General features: G+C 47.1%; 1 protein-coding gene across 1 annotated transcript in view; it reads left to right on the forward strand.

Annotated features, from left to right (window-relative positions):
* Window positions 1-17774, forward strand: part of LOC137425091 (uncharacterized) — an 891893-nt gene that overhangs the window by 124833 nt on the left and 749286 nt on the right. The gene's annotated exons all lie outside the window — the stretch shown is intronic.

Here is a 17774-nt window from a genome sequence, read left to right on the forward strand (position 1 = left end):
TCGAGAGTTTTGCAAATTTATTAAAAATAAAATACTGAAATATCACATTAACATAAGTATTCATACCCTTTGCTATGACACTTGAAATTTAGCTCGGGTGCCTCCCATTTCTCTTGATCATCTTTGAGATGTTTCTACACCTTGATTGGAGTCCACCTGTGGTAAATTCAATTGATTGGACATGATTTGGAAAGGCACACACCTGTCCATATAAGGTCTCACAGCTGACAATGCATATCAGAGCAAAAAACCAAGCCATGAGGTCGAAGGAACTGCCTGCGGAGCTCAGAGAAAGGATTGTGTCGAGGCACAGATCTGGGGAAGCCTACAAAAAAAACCTCTGCTGCATTAAAGGTTCCAAAGAGCACAGTGGCCTCCATAATTCTTAAATGGAGGAAGTTTGGAACAATCAGGACTCTTCCTCGAGCTGGCCGCCCGGCCAAACTGAGCAATCGGGGGAGAAGGGCCTTGGTAATTAATAGAGGTGACCAAGAGACAGACAAACACACAGGCCACTCTGCCATAAAGCCCAGATCGGTGGAGTGTTGCAGTGATGGTTGTCCTTCTGGAAGTTTCTCCCATCTCCACACAGGATCTCTGGAGCTCAGCCAGTGACCATCGGGTTCTTGGTCACCTCTCTTTCCAAGGCCCTTCTCCCCCGATTGCTCAGTTTGGCCGGGTGGCCAGCTCGAGGAAGAGTCCTGGTTGTTCCAAACTTCTTCCATTTAAGAATTATGGAGGCCACTGTGTTCTTGGGAACCTTCAATGCAGCAGAATTTTTTTTGTCGGCTTCCCCAGATCTGTGCCTCGACACAATCCTGTCTCTGAGCTCTGCAGGCAGTTCCTTCGACCTCATGGCTTGGTTTTTGCTGTGATATGCATTGTCAGCTGTGAGACCGTATATAGACAGGTGTGTGCCTTTCCAAATCATGTCCAATCAATTGAATTTACCACAGGTGGACTCCAATCAAGGTGGAGAAACATCTCAAAGATGATCAAGAGAAATGGGAGGCACCTGAGCTAAATTTCAAGTGTCACAGCAAAGGGTATGAATACTTATGTAAATGTGATATTTCAGTTTTTTCTTTTTAATAAATTTGCAAAACTTTCTAAAATCCTGTTTTATCTTTGTAATTATGGGGTATTGAGTGTAGATTGATGAGGGAAAAAATGATTTTAAACGATTTCAGCATAAGGCTGCAATATAACAAAATGTGAAAAAAGTGAAGAGGTCTGAATACTTTCTGAATGCACTGTAAAAAAAAAAAGGTGAGAGGGTGAAGAGAGGAATTGTAAATTATTTCCTTGTTTTTGACTTGCATCGGCTTGTGTTGCCCTCGTTTTGTTTTCATCAACAATCTCATTGCTGGAAGTCCATGACGAGCGGGTTTTATTTATTTACTTCTGAAAATCTTCTGAAACCTTTTATAGTTTGATTTTTTTTCTTTTTATTACTTGATATATCGCAAAACATTTTCATTAGCTTTTCTTCATCAGGTTGCCCCGTATGCTCGCATTTCTCTGTGCATCGATTGCTTTTGTTGGGGACATTTTGATGCAAACGCAACACCCTGACACACACCATCCCATCCATCTATTTGTAGCAAGAATGGCACCGCATGCGAAATGAAGTGACGGAACACTGTCCGATTGTTTGTCTCAGGTCGGTGTTCTTCTCGTTGTGATTGTTTATCACCACCATTTAATCACCACTGTATTGGTTATTTATCTAATTCTGCTAATGCATTGGTTCCGTGTTGATGCCAGCAGATGGAATTGTTCCATGTTGCCAGGTTACAGCTTTTAACTGCACTTACACATATAATCCCTGCACATTCGCATGCCCTTTCCCAACTAACTGTGCGTTATTATCCCGTCGGGGTTCGTGGCCAATCAGGGCTGTGTTCCATTCCCAAGCAAGCTAGCTCTCGCTTTCCAAGCCAGTCGTTCCATTCCGATCAATTTCTGGCTAATTGTTATGGACTGGTGGTTGTCCTCCCATTGTTATTATTATTCTTTAACGGCCACAATTATTCCCACGTTCGTGTGAGGTTGGCCTGTGGAAGCCTAGTCCAAGTCTTTCACGAACTGGACGGCCCGGTGTGACGTTCGTCTCAGGTCAGGGCAGGAATTTGGAATTTGTTCAGCGTGCGGGTCACGGCTCACCTTCCTTTCACAAAGGATATCATTGGGTCTTTAACGCCCACCAACTAATACCGGCAGATGGGACATCTGTTTAACGACCATCTGAAGGATGGCACACACAGTTATGAATCGCCCTGCCTACGAAACGCCAGGGTGGTAGTTTACCCTGGGTTTGAATCCTGACCCAGATATAGACAGCTTGGAGGTGAGTGTGCGTACCTCTCGGCCACCCTGCTAGCCCCTGTCATGCCATTGTTGAAAAAAAAAAGGTTAGCCATCTTGAGGTGGCTTGTTCATAAGAGGATGTAATGTTGGCCTTTTCTTAAATTTTATTTCCAAGGTTTATGCTCATGGAAGAGCAGTGTGACAGAGGATATGAAATGACAGCCAGTGGGCTAACCATTGGATGCAATATGCAGATAAATGAATGAACTAAAATGAGGAGGGTAGGAAACACAGCAACCTGTAGGTAAGAGGGATTTGGTTTAAGTAGGATTAATGGGGTTAATGAAGGTTATGAGTAGTGATGGGGGATGACATGAGATGGCAGTGTACTGCTTGCTTGAATCCCTGGAGGGAAGGGTTGGATAGAATAGCCTTGGGAAGGCCGGCACACAGACATTAAGAAGCAAAGAATAAAATAGTTGAGGTGTGCAGTCGACCTGGATTTTGGAAGGTTAGCCCGAAGGGGTTACGGCAAGAGCTTGCATCCTGGAGGGCTGACAGAGAAGAGAGAGCTGGCGCAACATGATACTTATTTTTTAAGAAGTTTTTGTGAATCTAACATTGTTGGTGAACTTGAGTTTAGGTAATTGGTCTCGGTATGGCTTTTGTTTGCTGATGTTCAGTCGAAGGAGTTAAACTGCAAATGACGTGATCAACGAAGGTCGTGACGACATTACCCAATAACATGAAAAATATAATCTTTAAAAACATAAAGGTTTTGAGATAATCAATAAATCAAATCGCAGTTTCACCCAGATCATTACCGAACGTCACAAAGGAAATCCTATTGTGCAGGATTATAATACTTGTAATAGGCGTCTACAACAATCCTTGATCATGTTCTGGAATTATGGGCAAGGTTCTTACCTCACTTTTTCACCTTTATTCACTTTAAACTCCTTTTCTCCGCAACCGCTTGAGCGCTTTACACGAAACTTTAAATGTAGGAGCGCCTACCCATCAAGAATGTTTCAACAAAGGTACATGATGATTGGATGGAAAATGCGGCGTCGTTCCAAAAAGTCTGTGTTCTGCAGGCATCAGTTGCAGGGTATTTCACCGATCAGGAATAAACCGCCTCGACCTCTCTTTGCTTGGCCTCGCCGAATTAATCCTTTCAGAGTATGTGCCTGCTCATGGGAAAAGCAGGAGGGTTCAAAATGTACTTGCAGATATGCAGATAATAAAGGTAATACGTATTTTACTTACAACTTGAGCAATGACATTTTTGAGACCCCTTAGCCACCCCTCCAAAGTACATTTCTTTAAAGAAAAAAAGAAAAAAAAAAAGAAGGTTATATGACTCCATTTGTTTCCATGATCACATTGCTTGTTGATATTTATTATGCAGTTAATGTTTAAAAAAATGGTTCTGTTACAAGTATGAACTATAAATGTCAGCCATGCATCGGACATACAGTACCTAATGGCTGTGTCTTTATTAATAACCACTTTATTTAAACAGTCCACTAAAAGTGAAATTGCTTTGATGAAGTGAATTTTTGTATTTATAAAAATAAATGTCATTCCAAGAATGAAAGGGTGGATGAAGTTTTTCATAAAGTTAGAATGACCACGAGAATGGCCTGTTGGATGGGCACAACCGCATTGTGATCCTTGTATGAGATTTTTTTCTCTTTTTTTTAAATACATGGTTTAGTTTGTGGAAGAGCTAGGATACAGATCAGATGAGGATACAGCATAACAAAGGGAACAACAGGAGAAAGGGGAAACGCCAGCAGCCGGGCGGAGAGAGAATGTGGATGGAGACGGACAAACAAGGGATGCAGGTAATGATGAGTGGTAGGGGAAAATGCAAGATGTGGACAAGATGGATACAGAAGCAAACTTTTAGAAGGGTTGGGGTTGCTTTAATCAGGAGGGTTGAAGCCTTGATGACACATTCAACATTACGTGGATTTGCCCGTGTGTGTGTGTGTGTGTATGTGTGTGTGTGTGTGTGTGTGTGTGTGTGTGTGTGTGTGTTTGTTTGTGTATACTGTCCCTAACAAAATAAAAGAATCCTTCATGTTTATGCCTCTGCGAAGGTCGGAAGCACGTATAGGGGTTCTCTGTCCATCTGTTTTCGATTTTTAAATATATATATTTTTTGTCATTATATCTTGATTCACTGATATCTTTATATATGATTATCTTTATATATCTTGATTCACTGATATCTTTATATATGAATGATCGTTTTAAGGCCATTTTCCCTGCTAGAGCAGGGGGTTAGCCTTGCGGGCCCCATGACAATCATGGTTCCCTGTTTGAGGCAATGTTTTTATGGCTGGATGCCCTTCCTGACGCCAACCCTTGGTCGCCTCTTACGATGCGCAGGGATACGGTGTACCTATTCTAAACCGGGGTACACACCGGGATAATTCATCCCAGCAAGCTGGTACTCAAAATGAAAAATGACCTCCGATGACGAGATCCATATTTTTTATTCATATTTACCTCAGCACATTTCAGCGAGGAACATTATACACGGAATCTCAGCCTGTGCCAGAGCAGCTCGCTGATTCGCTCAGAGCGATCACGTGATGTTCCATCCTCGCCGCCAGACCATTGAACTAAAAATATATAGAATGACCATTGCCATTCACATCACATAGGTGGAGATGCAGCTACCGGGCGCCATCTTGGTTGGCACTCGATGCTGGGACGATGGTGATTTCCGTCATGCATTTGCACGTAATTCAGAGCGAAAAGCGATTGCGTTTTTTCACCTTTTGTGCGATCTGTTTTGTGTCGATTTTGTGCGATATGAATTAAACGTCTTTGAAACAGCTGTGAAACGTCTTTCCACAACCCTTCCTTAACCGATTGGAGCAGTTTATTGCCACACAAAATGGCATTTTAACAGTTGTCTGGCTTTTAAAATCTGGGACACGTTCAAAACATACGAGATCCGCGAAGTGAGTTGGTCGAGTCGTGCTAACCAAGATGGCGACACGGCGGCTACACTTTTCACGGAGTATGAGCGTTCTATATATTTTCAATTCAGTGCGCCAGACTCGCTCACGTACTTGATTTGTGGCATAGACATGGCCATTGGGCCTTCACGGTGTAATTTGTGCGAGGCTTTTGTCCGAGTGAGCTTGAGTCGAGAGGGCGAATGTACGGGTTGGGAATGTACGGGTCTCACTTCCCCCGCCCGGCAACGCCGGTACTGGAGGGCGTCACAGGATCGGTGAGTCTCCAAAATCCGCTTCATGCTGTTGTTGTGAAGATGCAGGACGATGTCGCGATTGTTGTGCTGCTCTCCTACCATGAGAACTGCAATGTCATTGTTGACTGGCCCTCCCCTTCCTCCCCTCCCCCTCTCCCTCCCCCTCCCCCCTCCGTCCTCCCCTTCCCCCCTTCCCCTCCCCCATACCCTTCCCCCTCCACCCTACTCCCTCCCCTTCCCCCCTCCCCTTCCCCTCCCCCCTCCCCTCCTCCTCCTTTTCCCCCCTCCCCCTTCCCCTTCCACCTCCCCCTTCCCCCCTCCCCTCCCCGTCCCCTCCCCCCTCCCCTCCCCTTCCCCTCCCCCCTCCCCCTCCCCCTTCCCCCAACTCCTCCCCCCTCCCCCTCCCCCATCTCCTCCCCCCTCCCCCTCCCCCATCTCCTCCCCTCCCCCCCGTTCCCCTCCCCCCGTTCCCCTCCCCTCCCCCGCCCGGCAATGCCGGGTACTTCTGCTAGTATATATATATATGGTTCATGTTCATGGTTCCCCTCTTACCAAGACCCTTTATATACATATATATATATATATATTGTTACAGACGTGGCTTAGATGTTATTTACCGAGCGGTTTTGGTGTGACCACGTCTGCACAAGTTACCCGATTATACCCGAACGTTGACTAATCGCGCTACGCTAGGTCAATGAAGGAAAAGACACACGGCTGGGATTAAATTGACGCGACACCAGGGGTACGGTTCTCAAGACCTCCGGAGGAGATTATATTAGGGCGGAAGGTCAGATTACAGGGACGAGAGGTACAGCATAGAAAGACAAGCACTTAGACACAATCTTATATTAACCCCAACAGACGACAGATAAACGGGACAAAAGGCTGACTCACACGGGGATTGATGGCCAGGAAAGGCAGAATCGATGGCTCAAGGTGCACTCTTGGCTCAAGGACAGGGTACTGTACGGTCCAGTAGATGCAGGAGGTTTCACAGCGCTCGAGGTGGCGTCTTGTCGTCTCAAGCTGGGGGCGCATCTGACGTCACGTCCGGTACGTGGCCGCGTATATCCGGCGGGGAGTGACACGCCCTCGGCTCATTAGCTCCGCCCCAGATGGAATCGGCACGTTGCTTCTCATTGGGTGCGGGGGGGGGGGGGGTTACTGGCTCCGCCCCTGACGAGGAGCTGACAGCCAGCCCCTTCGGGGTAACGCCGTGGAGCGCATGGTCATGGCGGGTAACCGAGCCGGTGTGAGGACGCACACTCCCCGCCCCTCTGTTGTTGTAGTCGTAGTTGTAGTTGTAATTGTTGTTGTAGTTGTTGTTATTGTTGTTGTTTGGGGAAGAAGATGGGAGGAGGTATGGGAAAGGTCCTAAACTCACTACTGGTGCCATATAATCACATTCTGGTGCAACGAAGAGTCATAATTAATGGAAACGAGTCCTTAACTGACATAGACTAAGAATAACTAGCAAGATGTCCGAAAGTTGTCTACGTGTGGTGCGGTGGACCTGGGCACGACATTTAATGGGGGAAAAAGGGGAAGGTCGGCTCTACTGATTGTTGTTTACAGACAATGGGACTAGGGAATGGGGGATTGGGGATAGTTGGGGAGTATTGGGGAAATAGGGGAATATTTACAAGCGGATATGGAGGCCAAATTCCATATTCGCAACATTGCACCCTTCTCTACCCTCGGGGCGTCCCGACCCGATAAATTTTTACCTACTTTAGTGTGGCACGCAATGTAGTTCCCTCTACTATTAACTCTACCCTGAGTGCGACAGTTTTACAGATATTCACAAATGAGTAAATATGTCCCCCTGCGACGTTGCACCCTTCTCCTCACAGAAACACACCCACAGGATAACCGAATCCGGAAAGAATCCTCAAACTAAACATACAGCCGGTAGGGAGCATTATTTACACAAGACTACGCTGATATTTACACTACGATCCAGGACCTGTTTTTGGAGGAACACATGCAGATGTTATGCATAGAGAGAGCACGCATGCTAGCATCGATACACCAACCCACGAGTGCTCTGTGGCCTACGGCCTTTAATAATGTGCAGAGCACCCCTTCCAAGCATCAAGCACCACCCCATCACACAGTGAGCACCATCCGGTGCACCAATAAAGTGTCTATAAATCACCGGTGGTGTCGCAGCCGGCCGATGTTCTGCCGCTGGTCTTGCCTTCGTGTGGTGCACTTGGCCTTCTTGCCTCTTTCAAAAAATAAAGAAAGGCGCCAACCGCGTCCATTTCTATATTGTGGCCTTCAGTGGTGTCAACTAAAAGTGGTTCACCTGCATGGCATAGGTGCCACGTTGACCCATAGGTCCATCCACGGGTGGTGCTTGGCCGCAAAAGAGCTGCGGTCCATGGTGGGTGGCCACAAACATTGCGGTCCATATGGTGTATCGATCCAAGCAGCAAGCAGCGAAAGTGCAGGCCCACAACTGCGTAGCCAGCACCTCTCTCTCCTCTCTCTCTACCCCAAAGCCAGATCCTCGGAGGTGGGAGACAAAAGAAAAGACAAGTGAGTAAGGTGGTAAGGGCGCAAAAGTGCACGCAATGTAAGATGATGCACACTGGGGCACATGGGAACCAGGTGAGACAGGTACGTTTCTATCGTACGCCCCCCCCCCCCCCCCACCAGGTAACCTACATGGCCCCTCCCTTACCCCTTACTGTATCCACACAACACAACACTACCCATAAACATCTACTTTACAAATCAACAAACATCCCTACTGTCTTCCCCGTTCCTCCCATAAACCAAATTCGTCTTCTCTCCCTCCTAACCAATCAAATTTGCCATTTTCAACTCAACATCATAATTTGCCATCTCCAACTCAACATCATAATTTGCCATTACCAATTCATCATCAGTCCCTCCTAGGGAGGGAGAGATGGAATCACCCCAATGTCTCATCCACGTCGTGATGCGTCTCACAATCCACACAGCAATTTCATTTCCTGCAACAAAACAAAGAAAACACAGGTGTGGAGTCATCATCATCACCACAGGTAAGTGGCTGCGTATGGTGCGACAGGTTCATCAATCCTAACTATTTCCTAAATGACTTTAACAACTTTACACTACCGGGGTCTCTCTCCGGCCAAACCATTGGCCCTCTTACACTATGGGTTCTAAAAACCAATTCCCATTGGCCAAACTGTGGTGCTTTTCAATTTGGGGTCTCACTCCCCCGATTCATCTCCCGGTGCCCTCGCACAATTTCCGGGCTGTGGCGTGTACCTCTCCCAGCGGGTCTACCCACCTGCACACCTCCACCACTGCAGTTGCCACCCGAGCTTACCTAGCTCCTCACCCTAACCTAACTAACTGGGGCAGGCCCTCTGGCGCTCTCCCCACTCGGTGCCCTCTCTGGCACTGGGCTACCCGATCCACACCCGGGATCCTCAGGCACCCACTCACAACTACCGGCTCCCAGAGCCCACCTGCGGCCTCACCTGGCCGACATCCTCACAGTGGTGGAGTGCCCAACCAACTACACACACTAACAGGCTACACGCCCAGCCATTTCCACAACACTAATGCACCCATCCACAACACCATTCTGCAACCGCACCACAAATGCCAATATCCAACCACAATTTACCTGTACCCTCTACCTAACACTTACACTACCCGCCCCGGGTATCCGTGATGGGGGTCCACTCTTCCCCCATTCACACCTTCGCACCATGCACACCACTCCGTACCACTTACTCCAACTCTCTCCACACACCTGTACTTGCACACCTGTGCTCTCACACCTGGTGCCACCTGCACCCTTCTCTCCCCAAGCGCATTCGCGCTGATCCACAACACTCACTACTCATACACGGCTCCACACACCTGTCCAGTTGCACACCTGTGCAATCACACCTGTTCAATTCTCACACACACGGCATCACCTCAGCTAACTACTCCCTTCTGAAACTTGCGCTTCCCAGTCGTCCCTTTAAACTATTGCGCTCCCTCGTCATTATCATCCACACTAATCTACCTGCGTCCCCACTACAGGTATCAGTCACTACCTAACCTTATCGTCACCTAATGTCATCTTCGCTAGATCCCTATCAATATAACCTAACCCACCCGGGCTAGTTTTCACTGCCATACACCCCATAAGCTATTGCTCCTTTGCCCCCACATGGGAAGGATGGTGGATTTGCCATCCCACCACATCGGGGGTCTCTCACTACCAATTTTGCACATCAAATTTCAACAAATTAAAAATTTGCCAATCACTGCCCATCATCTGCCAATCACTACTGCCAATCCTTTGCCAATCATCAAATTTTGTTTTTCTCTAATTTGGGGTCCAAAACACTAACCTCATCACCCAGTCTACTCACTACTGCCTCTCTGTGCGCCAATTCCCGTCCAAAGCCCGGCTTCGTAAAGCCAAGCCATGAATGCGGATTGTTTGGTGACAGTGGCTGGACACGTCCCGCATTCGGTGCAGGGACGGGGGCTTACCCGGGCCGAGATCCCACGCACCACCTCGGCGTGGAGCCATCCAATTGCCCGATCTCGACCTGCCGGCACGTCTCACCAAAAAGTGGTCGCCATGACGACCCTTTCTATCGGGCTGCCCGCTCCGCCTAGTGGAGCACGGACGCGGCCGTCCCACGCTGAGGCCCAGCGTGGATCGCGCACGGCGGTCCTTTCGAACCCGCCGTGGCTCGGATCCCCGCTGGTTCTCGCGGCACGCGAAGCCCGGCACGCACCGAGGGCCCGATTCGGCTATAAGTCGTTCTAAACTCTACCCCGTCTAACGTCGATGCTTCACCTGGACGCTTACACCCCGCAGCCCGTTCCTTGCTCACACATCCAGCCGTGCCCATGCTCCTCGTACCTTTCCTTACACACCCAGGTACACCCATTCCACTCACAGCCTTGGTCACACACCTGACCACCGAACACTTTGGCACACATTCGTTGCTCGCACACCTCACCAATACACCTCTTCGCACTCCCTCCTCGGTCACCTCCTCTGTGACAATCACAGGTGTGCCCTCATTCGCACACCCAACCACGTGCCTCACCACCAACCCCAGCGTGCATTCCCACTCACGCTCTACCATTCCAGGTGTGCATCCTTCCATCCCAGGTGTACATCCTCGCTCACCTGTCACAACCAACTCACTCTCCTTGTCACTCTCAATACTCTCACCACCACTCTTGACAACGCACTCACCCTTACTCTTGACAGCGCACTCTTTCCCCATGCACCTGTCCGTTACACACCTTTCTCGCGCACACTCTCCCGTTACACCCTCTGTAACACTCACCACAGGCATGCATTCTTCCTTGCCTTTGACAGCGCACTCTTTCCCCATGCACCTGTCCGTCACACACCTTTCTCGCGCACACTCCCCCGTTACACCCTCTGTAACACTTACCACACCGCGCTTCCATGTGCTCCCTCGCACACACGCTACGACCGACTCACTCTCGCCAGCACCCTCACTCCTTGGCACGCACTTTTTCCTCACACACCCCAGAGTCGGACTTTCTCGCACACCTCTTTTTTCGCACACCAGACCTGTCGCACACTTCACCAACGGCCTCTCACGAACACCCGGGTCTATCTCGACCCCCAAGCTTCTTAAATCCCCTGGCGCATCATACGCACGACCATATTGGTCACCACTTACACCGGGTCCTCTTCCTCTTCGCTTCTCCTCCATCACCTGCGAATCCCTCATCCGGTTAATGGGCACATCATCACGATCCAAACACAGACTTTGGACCAATTCTTTTATCTCCTCTTTTATCTCTTTCTTATCCCCTCTCCGTCGCTTCTTAATTTCGCTCACCCCTTCTTCCACTTCTTCTAATTTCTGCTTCACCTCTTTTATTCCCCGGTACGTCTCCTCAAGCTCATCCTCTAAGGCTACCTTGACCGTTTCCATGTGCGTCCTCACCTGCCGGTCCTTCGTCTCCATTACCTCTATCACCTCGTCCAACCTCGTTGTCAGTCCCTCACGTACCATCTGACATTCCCTCTTCGTCGCTACCAAGTCATCTTTTAGTTCTCTCTGTGTCGCTTTTAAACCTCCTAATACCGCAGTGTTCCTTTGAACCTGCTCCACTAACTCCGTCTGTCCCACCGTCAGTTGTTCTACTCCCAGCGTCAAGTCCTCTATGCCCCCTTGTAACTTTACAGTCCCCTTTCTCACCTCCTTCTCCATGCGCTCCTTACAGTGCCTCACCTCCTCGCGCACTCCTCCGACCTCCTCACTCACTCCTCTTCTGATCTCCTCTCCCATCACTTGCATCTCCTGCCCAGATGCCACCCTCATCTGCTCCATTTCCTCCCTGTGAGCATCCAGTTTGGTTTCTACCCCCATTCTGACCCCCTCTATCTGCTGCCCCATTTGGTTAACTTCCCTTTCCGCTTGGTCCCTCATGTCCCTCAATTTGCCTTCCATACTGTTTTCTAACCCCTCTAACCCATTTTTCACTCCCTCTATCTGATTCTCCTGGGCAGCCATTCTATTTTCTACCCCCTCTAACCCCTTTTGCATCCCTTCCATTTGATTCTCTTGAGCGGCCATTCTGTTTTCTACCCCCATTAACCCCTCCTGTATTTCCCCTAATCTATTGTCTAATTTCCCAAATTTCTCGTCTAATCCCTTAAAATTATTGTCTAATCCCTTAAAATTATTGTCTAATCCCTTAAAATTATTGTCTAATCCCTCACCAGTACCCCTCGCTTCGTCCCTCATTACCCCCATTTGGCCCTCTAATCGCTCACTATCAGCCCTCAATCCCACAATTTGGTTTCCCAATTGCTGACTATTAGCCCTCATCTCGTCCTTCATTTCTTCACCCGACTTAACCATAAAGGCCTTTATTTGTTCCATAAATAGGCCCCAATCCATCGGCGGCGCTACCACGGTCGCGGGCGCGGTGACCAGCGAGGCGCCATTTTGTGCGTCTGCTACCCTCGCTGCTTCGCTCTCCTCGCGTCCCTCAATTTGGTCCTGGACCGACCCTGCCTCACTCTCCCCTACCGGACCCCAGCTGTCTTGGTCTGCCATAGCGCGACTTTCAAAATTCGGGTTTTTATTTTCGTAAAACAAATTCAAATTTCGCCGTTATAATTTCGCGCGGGAAACGCGCTCCGAATCGATTCTATTACCAATTTGGGCCTAATAAATTTAGTCCCGGGTTCGAATCCCACTCCTGACACCAATTGTTACAGACATGGCTTAGATGTTATTTACCGAGCGGTTTTGGTGTGACCACGTCTGCACAAGTTACCCGATTATACCCGAACGTTGACTAATCGCGCTACGCTAGGTCAATGAAGGAAAAGACACACGGCTGGGATTAAATTGACGCGACACCAGGGGTACGGTTCTCAAGACCTCCGGAGGAGATTATATTAGGGCGGAAGGTCAGATTACAGGGACGAGAGGTACAGCATAGAAAGACAAGCACTTAGACACAATCTTATATTAACCCCAACAGACGACAGATAAACGGGACAAAAGGCTGACTCACACGGGGATTGATGGCCAGGAAAGGCAGAATCGATGGCTCAAGGTGCACTCTTGGCTCAAGGACAGGGTACTGTACGGTCCAGTAGATGCAGGAGGTTTCACAGCGCTCGAGGTGGCGTCTTGTCGTCTCAAGCTGGGGGCGCATCTGACGTCACGTCCGGTACGTGGCCGCGTATATCCGGCGGGGAGTGACACGCCCTCGGCTCGTTAGCTCCGCCCCAGATGGAATCGGCACGTTGCTTCTCATTGGGTGCGGGGGGGGGTTACTGGCTCCGCCCCTGACGAGGAGCTGACAGCCAGCCCCTTCGGGGTAACGCCGTGGAGCGCATGGTCATGGCGGGTAACCGAGCCGGTGTGAGGACGCACACTCCCCGCCCCTCTGTTGTTGTAGTCGTAGTTGTAGTTGTAATTGTTGTTGTAGTTGTTGTTATTGTTGTTGTTTGGGGAAGAAGATGGGAGGAGGTATGGGAAAGGTCCTAAACTCACTACTGGTGCCATATAATCACATTCTGGTGCAACGAAGAGTCATAATTAATGGAAACGAGTCCTTAACTGACATAGACTAAGAATAACTAGCAAGATGTCCGAAAGTTGTCTACGTGTGGTGCGGTGGACCTGGGCACGACATTTAATGGGGGAAAAAGGGGAAGGTCGGCTCTACTGATTGTTGTTTACAGACAATGGGACTAGGGAATGGGGGATTGGGGATAGTTGGGGAGTATTGGGGAAATAGGGGAATATTTACAAGCGGATATGGAGGCCAAATTCCATATTCGCAACAATATATATATATATATATATATATATATATATATATATATATATATATATATATATATACATACATATATACATGCTGGATCCAAACGGCCGACTCCCGCACCACGGAGATGAAGACCCAGGTCCAGTCGTTTTCAGTTCAAAGAATCGGTGGTTTATTAAAAGCCAACCAAACACGGCCGTGGAGAGGAGATTTTGATGAAGGTGGACAAACCAGATGCCATCGCCAAGACCACTCTGAATACAAGACCTGCTGCGCACAGATTTATACAAGCAGGATCAAGATAACTGATCAGGCCAGCGAGGCCTTTAACCTTTGATGAACCATCTGTCGCGAAACTTGAGATAAAAACTGGAACGAGAAGACAAAGGCGGCTGAGTTTGATTACTTCATCCATGAGATAATTTATGATTAAATTCCAGAACCTTCATGATGATATATATGAAACCAAGTTTGATCTGTTTGGTTTCTGTCTGGCCACTCTGCCATTGCAGTGATGGTTGTCCTTCTGGAAGTTTCTCCCATCACCACACAGGATCTCTGGAGCTCAGCCTGAGTGACCATCGGGTTCTTGGTCACCTCTCTTACCAAGGCCCTTCTTCCCCGATTGCTCAGTTTGGCCGAGCGGCTTGCTCTAGGAAGAGTCCTGGTTGTTCCAAACCTCTTCCATTTAAGAATTATGGAGGCCACTGTGCTCTTGGGAAACTTCAATGCAGCAGAATTTTTTCTAGGCTTCCCCAGATCTGTGCCTCGACACAATCCTGTCTCTGAGCTCTGCAGGCAGTTCCTTCGACCTCATGGCTTGGTTTTTGCTCTTATATGCATTGTCAGCTGTGAGACCTTATATAGACAGGTGTGTGCCTTTCCAAATCATGTCCAATCAATTGAATTTACCACAGGTGGACTCCAATCAAGGTGTAGAAACATCTCAAAGATGATCAAGAGAAATGGGAGGCACCTGAGCTGAATTTCAAGTGTCATAGCAAAGGGTATGAATACTTATGTCAATGTGATATTTCAGTTTTTTCTTTTTAATAAATTTGCAAAACTTTCTAAAATCCTGTTTTCTCTTTGTCATTATGGGGTATTGAGTGTAGATTGATGAGGGAAAAAATGAATTTAAACGATTTCAGCATAAGGCTGCAACATAACAAAATGTGAAAAAAGTGAAGGGGTCTGAATACTTTCTGTATGCACTGTATATATATATATATACATATATATATATATATATATATATATATATATATATATATATATATATATATATATATATAGACAGTCACATGAAAAAGTAAGTACACCCCATGTAAAGTTTTGACTTTTTCAACATATTTCAACATACAGCTATTTGATCTTCATTTAAACAATATTGATAGATAAAGGTGATATAATATAACAAATTTCATGAAACATTTTCATTTTGTCGTCCATTGTATAATTTAAATAAACATAAATGCAAATTTCGCATGTGGAAGAAGTAAGTACACCCTTGGCTCTAATAGGTGGTATTGCCCCCTTTGGCAGAAACAACCTCAAGTAGGCGTTTCTTATAACTGTCTACCAGTCTCTGACATCAACTGGGAGAAATTTTTGCCCACTCCTCCATGCAGAATTCTTTCAACTGTGCGATGTTTGAGGGGTTTCTTGCATGCACAGCTCGTTTCAAATCCCCGCACAACATCTCGATGGGATTTAGATCCGGGCTTTGACTTGGCCATTGCAGAACCTTCCATTTCTTTCTTTTCAGCCATTCCTTGGTGGATTTACTGGTATGTTTAGGGTCATTGTCATGTTGCAAGGTCCACCTTCGGTTGAGCTTCAACTTTCCGACAGATGGCCTCACATTATCCTCAAGCACCCTCTGGTACAATGAAGAATTCATAGTGGATTCTATGATGGTGAGCTGCCCAGGCCCTGATGCAGCAAAGCTCCCCAAACTATAATATTTCCACCACCATGCTTTACAGTTGGTATCAGGTTCTTGTGGTCAAATGCTGTCTTTGGTTTTCGCCAAACATGTCTTCTGGTACTGTGGCGAAATAGCTCTACCTTTGACTCATCTGTCCAGAGTACATTGTTCCAGAAGTGCTGGTCTTTGCCTCGGTGTTCATTGGCAATCTTTAGTCTTGCCATGATGTTCTTTCTGGACAGCAAAGATTTTCTCCTGGCACACCTCCCATGTAGATCACATTTGTGCAGCCTCTTTCTAATGGTAGACTCGTGCACTTTGACATCAACAGTGGCAAGAGCTACCTGTAGGTCCCGTGATGACATTCTGGGGTTCTTAGAGACTTCTTTCAGCATCTTGCGGTCTGCTCTCGGGCTGAACTTGCTGGGGCGGCCTGGCCTGAACAAGCTGGCAGTTGTATGGAATCTTCTCCACTTGTAGATGATCTTCCGGACAGTCGAATGATTGATTTCAAATTATTTGGAGATCTTTATAAATCCCTTCCCAGACTCGTAGGCATCTGTAGCCTTCTTTCTGAAGGCCTCAGAGAACTCTTTTGATCTAGGCTAAGTGACGCCACACACTTCAACAACAAAGAGCAAACCAAACTAAATGTCTGAGGTTTAAATAAGACAGGTTCCTCCAAGATCCTTTCTAACGATGTTCTAATCATTTGCACCTGAGCTGGTGCACCTGATTCTAATTTTTAGGTATTTGAAGTAGTGATAAATGTAGGGGTGTACCTACTTTTCCACATGCGAAATTTGCATTTATGTTTATTTAAATTATACAATGGACTACAAAATGAAAATGTTTCATGATATTTGTTATATTATATCACCTTTATCTATCAATATTGTTGAAATGAAGATCAAATAGCTGTATGTTGAAATATGTTGAAAAAGTCAAAACTTTACATGGGGTGTACTTACTTTTTCACGTGACTGTATATACACTGTGTATATAGATATCATGAAGTATATCAACTGTGTCATTTCTCTTCAACCTTGTGCATGTATTTCCCTTAAGCGTAGCACACAATGTATGCATATATGGTGCCAAATGCATGATGTATATCTGTAGTTTGTGTTTATGCAAACATTATTTTGATGATGTGTACAGCATTACTGCTGAGAACATTTAATTCGTGCTTGTTGTAACTGGCACGACTCTTAACCAAGCAATTTATAAACACTAGTGTGACCGTTGATCCGTTGGACCAAACTCAGGTGTGCTTGGACCAGGGTGGGGATTATCCGTTCATTGTTATTATTATTGCTCTCTTTATTGTCCCCCGTCGCACAGCGGAGCGAAAGGGGGACTATGGGTTTTCCCTCCGTCCGTGTGTCCGTCCGTCCGTGCGTGCGTGTGTGCGTGCGTGTTTGCATGCATGCGTGCATAAGCGAAGGACCGCATTCGAATTTGGTGTGTGGGTGCAACCCACGTCAAAATCCAAGATGGCCGCCGCCATGTATGTCTGATGCCATGTATGTCTGAACCTTGTGAGATGAATATCTTGAAAAATAAGCGAAGTACCAACTTCTAATCTGGTGTGTGGGTGTATCTACGCATAAGGAAGAACGCTGTTTAAAATTGGGTCGCCACGTCAAAATCCAAGATGGCCACCGCCATGTATGTCTGAACCTTGTGAGATGAATATCTTGAAAAAGAAGCGAAGTACCAACTGCTAATTTGGTGTGTGGGTGTATCTCGGCACAAGGAAGAACGCTGTTTAAAATTGGGTCGCCACGTCAAAATCCAAGATGGCCGCCTCCATGTATGTCTGAACCTTGTGAGCGAAATATCTCGAAAAATAAGCGAAGTACCAATGTCTAATTTGGTGCGTGGGTGTATCTCGGCACAAGGAAGAACGCTGTTTAAAATTGGGTCGCCACGTCAAACTCCAAGATGGCCGCCACCATATATATGTCTGAACCTTGTGAGTGAAATATCTTGAAAAAT

Source organism: Myxine glutinosa, chromosome 1 (assembly GCF_964187855.1).
Source record: "Myxine glutinosa chromosome 1, kmMyxGlut1.1, whole genome shotgun sequence".
NCBI classification, from domain to species: domain Eukaryota; kingdom Metazoa; phylum Chordata; class Myxini; order Myxiniformes; family Myxinidae; genus Myxine; species Myxine glutinosa.